General features: G+C 46.8%; 1 long non-coding RNA gene across 2 annotated transcripts; it reads right to left on the reverse strand.

The window, feature by feature from the left end:
- Positions 1-4196: 4196 nt before the first annotated feature.
- LOC119297647 lies at positions 4197-7466 on the reverse strand. Of its 2 annotated transcripts, none has more exons than XR_005145695.1 (3): positions 7149-7466; positions 6392-7069; positions 4197-4255 (listed from the first exon to the last, which is right to left on the reverse strand). It is a non-coding gene; the product is annotated as an uncharacterized LOC119297647 (long non-coding RNA). The 2 variants fall into 2 exon arrangements; XR_005145696.1 differs by lacking the exon at positions 4197-4255 and adding an exon at positions 5521-5566.
- Positions 7467-7888: the final 422 nt, after the last annotated feature.

The following is a 7888-nucleotide window of genomic DNA, read 5'->3' on the forward strand; positions in this document are numbered from 1 at the left end:
GGGCCAGTGCTCCTCTGAGTGTTGGTCCAAACTGTCAGCCGCCGGTGGCTACCAGGGGCAACTCTGGGCTGGCCTACCGGAAGTTTAGACAATCTGAGTGTGCCCTGAGAAAGAGATATGTGTAGCTCCTATCGGGATTTGTCGGCATATTCGGGCGGTGTTGCTGGTCTTGTTTTAACCTATCGAAGTGTCTTGAGTAACCGAGATACCGAGTCTGATCGGAACGTCTTGGGAGGAGGTCTATTCCTTCGTTGACCATGAGAGCTTGTCATGGGCTAAGTTGGGACTCCCCTGCAGGGATTTGAACTTTCGAAAGCCATGCCCGCGGTTATGGGCAGATGGGAATTTGTTAATGTCCGATTGTATATAACTTGAACCTTAACTTGATTAAAATGAATCAACTGAGTGTGTTACCGTGATGGCCTCTTCTCGGCGGAGTCCGGGAAGTGGACACGGTGTTGGAGTAATGTTTGCGTAGGTTGCTCTCTAGTTTCTCGCTCGCGCTTTGCCTCCTCTTCTCGCTCTCTTTTGCGAATAAGTTAGCCACCATATTTGCTAGTCGCTTGCTGCAGCTCCACATATTTTACCTTGCCTTACCTATAAGCTTAAATAGTCTTGATTGTGAGGGTGCGAGATTGCTGAGTCCCTGTGGCTCACAGATTACTATTACACCAGATGCAGGGTCTGATGATTCTGCTCCAGGAGACGCGCTCGAGCTCAAGTGGGAGTTCGACGAGGACTCTCAACGTTACTATGTTTCCTTTCCCGATGATCAATAGTGGTGCCCAGTTGGGGGTGATTGGGACCGTGTCGCATGTTGGGTTATCTTTTATTTTGGCGCCGTAGTCGGGCCATGAGTGTTTGGGTGATGTAATGTTATTTATGTACTTGATTGACGTGGTGAGTGTAAGCCAACTATGTTATCTCCCCTTTTATTATCATATTACATGGGATGTTGTGAAGATTGCCTAACTTGCGACATATGCCTTCAATGCGATTATGTCTCTAAGTCGTGCCTCGACACGTGGGAGCTATAGTCGCATCGAGGGTGTTACAGGGTCCTCCCAATTCGGCCTTCCCCCTTTCATATTCCTATTCGGAGTAGGAAGGGAAGAGGGGGAAGGGGAATCCTATTCCCTTTTTCCTTTCCTCCTTCCCCTTTTCTACTCCAATTTGGCCAGCCCATATGGGAGGGGCACACCAGCCCCTTAGGGGCTGGTCTGTCCCCCTCTTGGCCCATTAAGGCCCATATAGTTGCCAGGGGGATGCCCGAAACCCCTTCCGGCGATCTGATATGCACCCGGTACCCCCGGAACACTTGCGGTGTCCGAATATGATCGTCCAATATATGAATCTTTAACTCTCGACCATTTCGAGACTCCGTTTCATGTCTGTGATCTCATTTGGGACTCCGAACAACATTCAGTCACCAAATCACATAACTCATATAATACAAAATCGTCATCGAACGTTAAGCGTGCGGACCCTACGGGTTCAAGAACTATCTAGACATGACGGAGACACCTCTCCGGTCAATAACAGCGGAACCTGAATGCTCATATTGGTTCACACATATTCTACGAAGATCTTTATCGGTCATACCATAATGACAACATACATTATTCCTTTTGTCATCGGTATGTTACTTGCCCGAGATTCGATCGTCGGTATCTCCATACCTAGTTCAATCTCGTTACCGGAAAGTCTCTTTACTCGTTCCGTAATGCATCAACCTGCAACTAACTCATTAGTCACATTGCTTGCAAGGCTTATTATGATGTGCATTACCGAGAGGGCCCAGAGACACCTCTCCAATACTCGGAGTGATAAATCCTAATCTCGATCTATGCCAACCCAACAAACACCTTCGGAGATACCCGTAGAGCATCTTTATAATCACCCAGTTACGTTGTGACGTTTGAGAACACACAACATATTCCTCTGGTATCCGTGAGTTGCATAATCTCATAGTCAGAGGAATATGTATGACATGAAGAAAGCAATAGCAATAAAACTTAACGATAATTATGCTAAGCTAACAGATGGGTCTTGTCCATCACATCATTCTCCTAATGATGTGATCCCGTTCATCAAATGACAACACATGTCTATGGTTAGGAAACTTAACCATCTTTGATTAACGAGCTAGTCTAGTAGAGGCTTACTAGGGACACAGTGTTTTGTCTATGTATCCACACATGTATCAAGTTTCTGGTTAATACAATTCTAGCATGAATAATAAACATTTATCATGATATAAGGAAATATAAAATAACAACTTTATTATTGCCTCTAGGGCATATTTCCTTCACATCATTGGTTGCTTTTAAGAACCCATGCTCTTGCTCTAGGTTGAGCTTTTCAAAATATAGCTTCTCATGAGTCTTTAAAAGCTCTCGATAATCTTCTAAGGTAGTTTCATGAGCTAACTTAAGAGTGTTTAGTTCTTTAGTTAGACGCTCAATCACCTTCTTACCATCGTCATTCATTTTATCTTGATTAGCATGATTAATAGAAAGTTCACCATAGTTTTCATCACTAGAGTTGTCAACAAGTAAATCATCATCACCTAGCAAATCATCTTCATCACTATTGAAATCAACGTATTCGGGGTGTGATACCTTTGGGCCTTTAGCCATGAAGCATCTTACAATTCCTTCATTTGGTGAGTCAAATATGTCATAGGAGTTGGTTGACACAAGTGCTAGACCGGCAACACATTCATCTTGAGTATATTCGGTGTCGGAGTGATAACTTCTTTCGGAGTGGTTGTCGGAGTCGAAACCGGATACACATTCACCAACATGAGCCTGATGTCTTCGTTTTGTATAGCTCCTTGATGACTTTTCCTTCCTTTCCGAGTCCTTGCTTCTGCGAGAGGTTCTTCGTTCATAATGATCATCTCTACTCCTTTTTTCTCTTGGAGGTGATTCTTCCCTTTTACTTCTTCTTTTAGGTGAGTCTTCTCTTCTTTTGTAGGGAGCGTATACTCATTGGAGTAGTTTCTGGGTCTTCCACAATTGTAGCAATTACGTTCACGACTAGAAGATCTTTTGTCATTGTAGGACCTTGACTTGGAACTTCTTTCTTTGATTTTACTCTTGTAGAACTTGTTGAAGTTCTTCACCATTAAGCTCAATTCCTCATTGAAGACTTGTTTCTCACTTGATGATGTAGGAGCATCACATGAGGCTTTGTAAGCACCACTAGACATGTTGTGAATCTCTTCTTTATCCTTGAGTGACATATCATGCGCAACAATTCTACCAATGACTTCCGTTGGCTTGAGATCTTTGTAATTGGGCATAATTTGGATTAATGTGCACACGGTGTCATATTTTCCATCCAAGGCTCTTAGGATCTTCTTGATGATGAATCTGTCGGTCATCTCTTCACTTCCTAAGCCGACAATCTCATTTGTGATGAGAGCAAGCCTAGAGTACATTTCAGCGAAACCTTCACCATCCTTCATTTTGAACTTGTCAAGTTGACTTTGAAGCACATCCAATTTGGATTCCTTGGCAAAGTCGGTACCTTCGTGCATATCAATCAAAGTATCCCAAATTTCCTTTGCATTCTCAAGACAACTAATTTTTTTGAATTCTTCAGGCACAATCCGTTGAAGAGGATATCGCAAGCTTGAGCATTGTATTGCAACATCTTCAATTCTTCCACGGTAGCTTCATGGTTTGGTTCTCTCCCACTGAAGAATTCACCTTGCAAGATAATGCACACAATAGCCCAAACGACGGGGTTATGTCCAAGAATATGCATTTTCATCTTATGCTTCCAACTAGCAAAATTAGTACCATCAAAGTAAGGACCTCTACGGTGGTAATTTCCCTTGCTAGACGCCATACTCTCCTAGGTTGTCAAATGTAACGCCCTCGATGCGGCTATATCTCCCACGTGTCGAAGCACGACTTAGAGGCATAACCGCATTGAAAGCAATGTCGCAAGTGAGGTAATGTTCACACAACCCATGTAATACATAAGGGACAGAGATACATAGTTGGTTTACAATCGCCACTTCACACAATACATGAATAAAGCATTACACAGATACAATCAAGGTCCGACTACGGAACCAAAATAAAATAAGACTACCCCAAATGCTACACAGATCCCCGATCGACCCCAACTGGGCTCCGCTACTGATCAACTGGAAATGGAACAACACAAAGGACAAGATCTTCATAGAGCTCCTCTTTGAGCTTGGTTGCGTCATCTGCACGGTATCCTCGGCACCTGCAAGCTGGTTTTGGAAGTATCCGTGAGTCACGGGGACTCAGCAATCTCACACCCTCGCGATCAAGACTATTTAAGCTTATAGGAAGGGTAAAAGGTATGAGGTGGAGCTGCAGCAAGCACTAGCATATATGGTGGCTAACATACACAAATGAGAGTGAGAAGAGAAGGCAAAGCACGTTCGAGAATCTACGATCAAGAAGTGATCCTAAACTACTTACGTTCAAGCATAACTCCAACACCGTGTTCACTTCCCGAACTCCGTCGAGAAGAGACCATCACGGTTACACACGTGGTTGATGCATTTTAATTAAGGTAAACTTCAGGTTTTCTACAACTAGACATTAACAAATTCCCATCTGCCCATAACCGCGGGCACGGCTTTTGAAAGTTCAAATCCCTGCAGGGGTGTCCCAACTTAGCCCATCACAAGCTCTCACGTTCAACGAAGGATATTCCTTCTCCCAAGACAAACCGATCAGACTCGGCATCCCGGTTACAAGACATCCTCGACAATGGTAAAACAAGTCCAGCAACACCGCCCGAATGTGCCGACAAATCCCGATAGGAGCTGCACATATCTCGTTCTCAGGGCACACTCAAATAGGTCAAGCTACGAGTAAAACCAACCCTCGAGTTTCCCCGAGGTGGCCCCGCAGGCTGCCCGTTTCGGACCAACACTTAGAGAAGCATTGGCCCGGGGGGGGGGGTTAAAATAAAGATGACCCTTGAGTCCACGAAACCCAAGGGAAAAAGAGGCTAGGTGGCGAATGGTAAAACCAATGTTGGGCATTGCTGTAAGAGTTTTATTCAAAGCAAATTGTCAAGGGGTTCCCATTATAACCCAACCGCGTAAGGAACGCAAAATCCGGGAACATAACACCGATATGACGGAAACTAGGGCGGCAAGAGTGGAACAAAATACCATGCATAAGGCCGGGCCTTCCACCCTTTACCAAGTATATAGATGCGTTAATTAAATAAGAGATATTGTGATATCCCAACAAAATATCCATGTTCCAACAAGGAACAAACTCCAATCTTCACCTACAACTAACAATGCTATAAGAGGGGCTGAGCAAAGCGGTAACATAGCCAAACAATGGTTTGCTAGGATAAGGTGGGTTAGAGGCTTGGTTTAACAATATGGAAGGCATGATAAGCAAGTGTAGGTATCGCAGCATAGGCATAGCAAAAGAGCGAGCAACTAGCAAGCAAAGATAGAAGTGATTTCGAGGGTATGGTCATCTTGCCTGAAATCCCGCAAGGAAGAAGAACGAGTCCATGAAGAAGACAAACGGACGTAGTCGAACGGATCCTCACAATGCAACGTTATCGGAACCAACCCGAAGAAGCACACCGAAAAGAAGCAAACAACATAGTAAACAACCACGACATAAGCATGGCATGATGCACAACCAAGTATGATGCATGTCTGGTTTAATGAAGCATGGCATGGCAAAGTGCACAAACAACCCTACAAATTAAGTGGAGCTCAATATGCAACTCCGTTGCATATTGACGAAACACCACGTGACTTATTTAGTTCGATCTTGTTTATGTACCCGACAATATTAAATGTTGTTAGCATGGAAAGAGGTAGAAGCATAAGAAAACTACCTATCTAGGCAAGTTTAAATGAGGCCGGAACAACAAAACAACAAGTCCGGAAACTCCTCATGAGCATATTATAGATTTGGTACTGTTCTGCCCTAAACCATATTTTAGAGTTGTTAAACATGCAAAGTGATGCCACCATGATAAACTAGACATTTTTCTACCCCAATTACATATAAAGTTTGTTAAATTTGGAGCTATGATTAAAAAGTTATGAAATAAAGCATTTTAACAAGTTATTTAAGCAAATTTAAACAAACAACATTTTAAACTTTTTAAACATAGATGAAAGTTGGATATAATGAAACTAGATGAAAAACTAAGCATTTTTCATATATAATTTATTTAGATCCGATGCACGGATAATTAGTTATTATATGCATGTTGACTAGGGACTTTTCTGCAAATTTGCAGTCTCAGGATAAATACACAAATTCGCAGACGCTGGAAAAACATGATATGGACCGAAACACGAACCGGGCCAACAGCAAGAAAGGAAGGTGGGGCGCTGGGTGTGACTGCTCACCTTGGGCCGAGGCCCATCTGGAGGAGAGGTAGGCCGGCCTTGGTGGTGTTGGGCTTGGAGGCGGTTGAGGCCTGGGTGGATCCACACGAGAGAAGTCAACGCGGGCGTGGTTTCCTGGCCTCGCTCGATGCAGAGGAAGCAGACAGAGGAGGCGAGACGCGGGGCGGCTTCAGGCGATGCGCGGCGGCGGATGGGGCTCGATGGACTCTGGCGATGTGGGAAGCAGAGGAGGCCAAGGCGCCATGGCAGGGGCGCTTGCAGGGTCTTGTCGATCCATTCGGCGACTAAGATCATGGCGACGGCAGCATAGCCATTCCTTCGCAGCGGTGTGGGACTTGGCAGCGGGCTCGGCACAGCAGGACGACACCAGGCGACGAAGGACGACGAGGAGGGCGCGAGGCAGGGCTCCTGGTTCCGCTGGTGCTCTGTCGACGTCAGAGGTCTCCGACAAGCTCGAGGACGGGAGAAAAAGGAGGTGCCCATGGACGAGCTCCTGCTCGTTTCGGCGGCCAGCAGGCGCGGAATTGGGGCGCCTCGGTCTGGAGCATGGAAGGTAGAGGTCGGCGACGCGTCTGAGGCGAGGGAGGAGCGCGGGCGACGCGCTTGAGGGCCAGCACGGTGGCCTCCATGGCCGGCGGCCGTGCAATTCGCGCAAGGTGAAGAGCACCATGGCTCGATCTGTTGCAAGCAGAGGAAGAAAATGAGGAACGAGGGAAAGTAGAGGGAGGGAGGAAGAAGAACAGAGCGCGAGGCACACATCTCCGTCACGGCGGCGCTCCAAACGGCGGCGGCCAGCTCATTCTGGTTGGAGGGAGGAGCTCGGGCGTGTGAGGGAGCCGTTCTCTGGTGAGCAGAGGCGCGGCAGGGGGGTCCATAGCACGTGGGCTTGAGGCTGCGAGGCCCTGGTGGCGCGGTCGTCGGTGATGTGGAGGCGCTGGCTTGCTGGACTTGGGCGTCGGCGGGGATTGACAGGAGTGGTGCTCGCTGGTTGGTGGATCGAGGGAATCCATAGGAGAGCACCGATTGGGGGGAATTGGATGGATCAGGTATGGGGGAATCCCGAGAGAGTGGCGGCGGCGCTAGGTAGGATCCCTAGAAATTAGGGATCCGGTCTCGGTTTAGACTAGTATATATAGCGGGTAGGTTAGGCTAGGGGCTAACTCGTCCGTCGGATCATAATTGTACGGTCGCGAATAAATAGGTTAGGGGGCCTAAATAAAGAAATGGAGACGTTTTGTAGATGTTTGGGGTTGATCCGGACACAGCGGTGGCAATAGTCCGGGTCGGGTCCGGGACAACTATCGGACGCGCGCGCGAGGAGGCCGCTGGCTGACGAGAGAGCTTAGGTTGGATCTGGCGGTAGGTAGTGGGCTGTGTAGACAGTCTCGAGCTGAGAGAAGAGAAGAGAGGGAGGCCCGGCGACTGTTTCCGGAGACCGAAAACGTCCGACGTTAGACCGACTATAATGCCGCTATAGTTTAACGGTTGGGCTATCAA

Source organism: Triticum dicoccoides, chromosome 5A (assembly GCF_002162155.2).
Source record: "Triticum dicoccoides isolate Atlit2015 ecotype Zavitan chromosome 5A, WEW_v2.0, whole genome shotgun sequence".
Lineage (NCBI taxonomy): Eukaryota > Viridiplantae > Streptophyta > Magnoliopsida > Poales > Poaceae > Triticum > Triticum dicoccoides.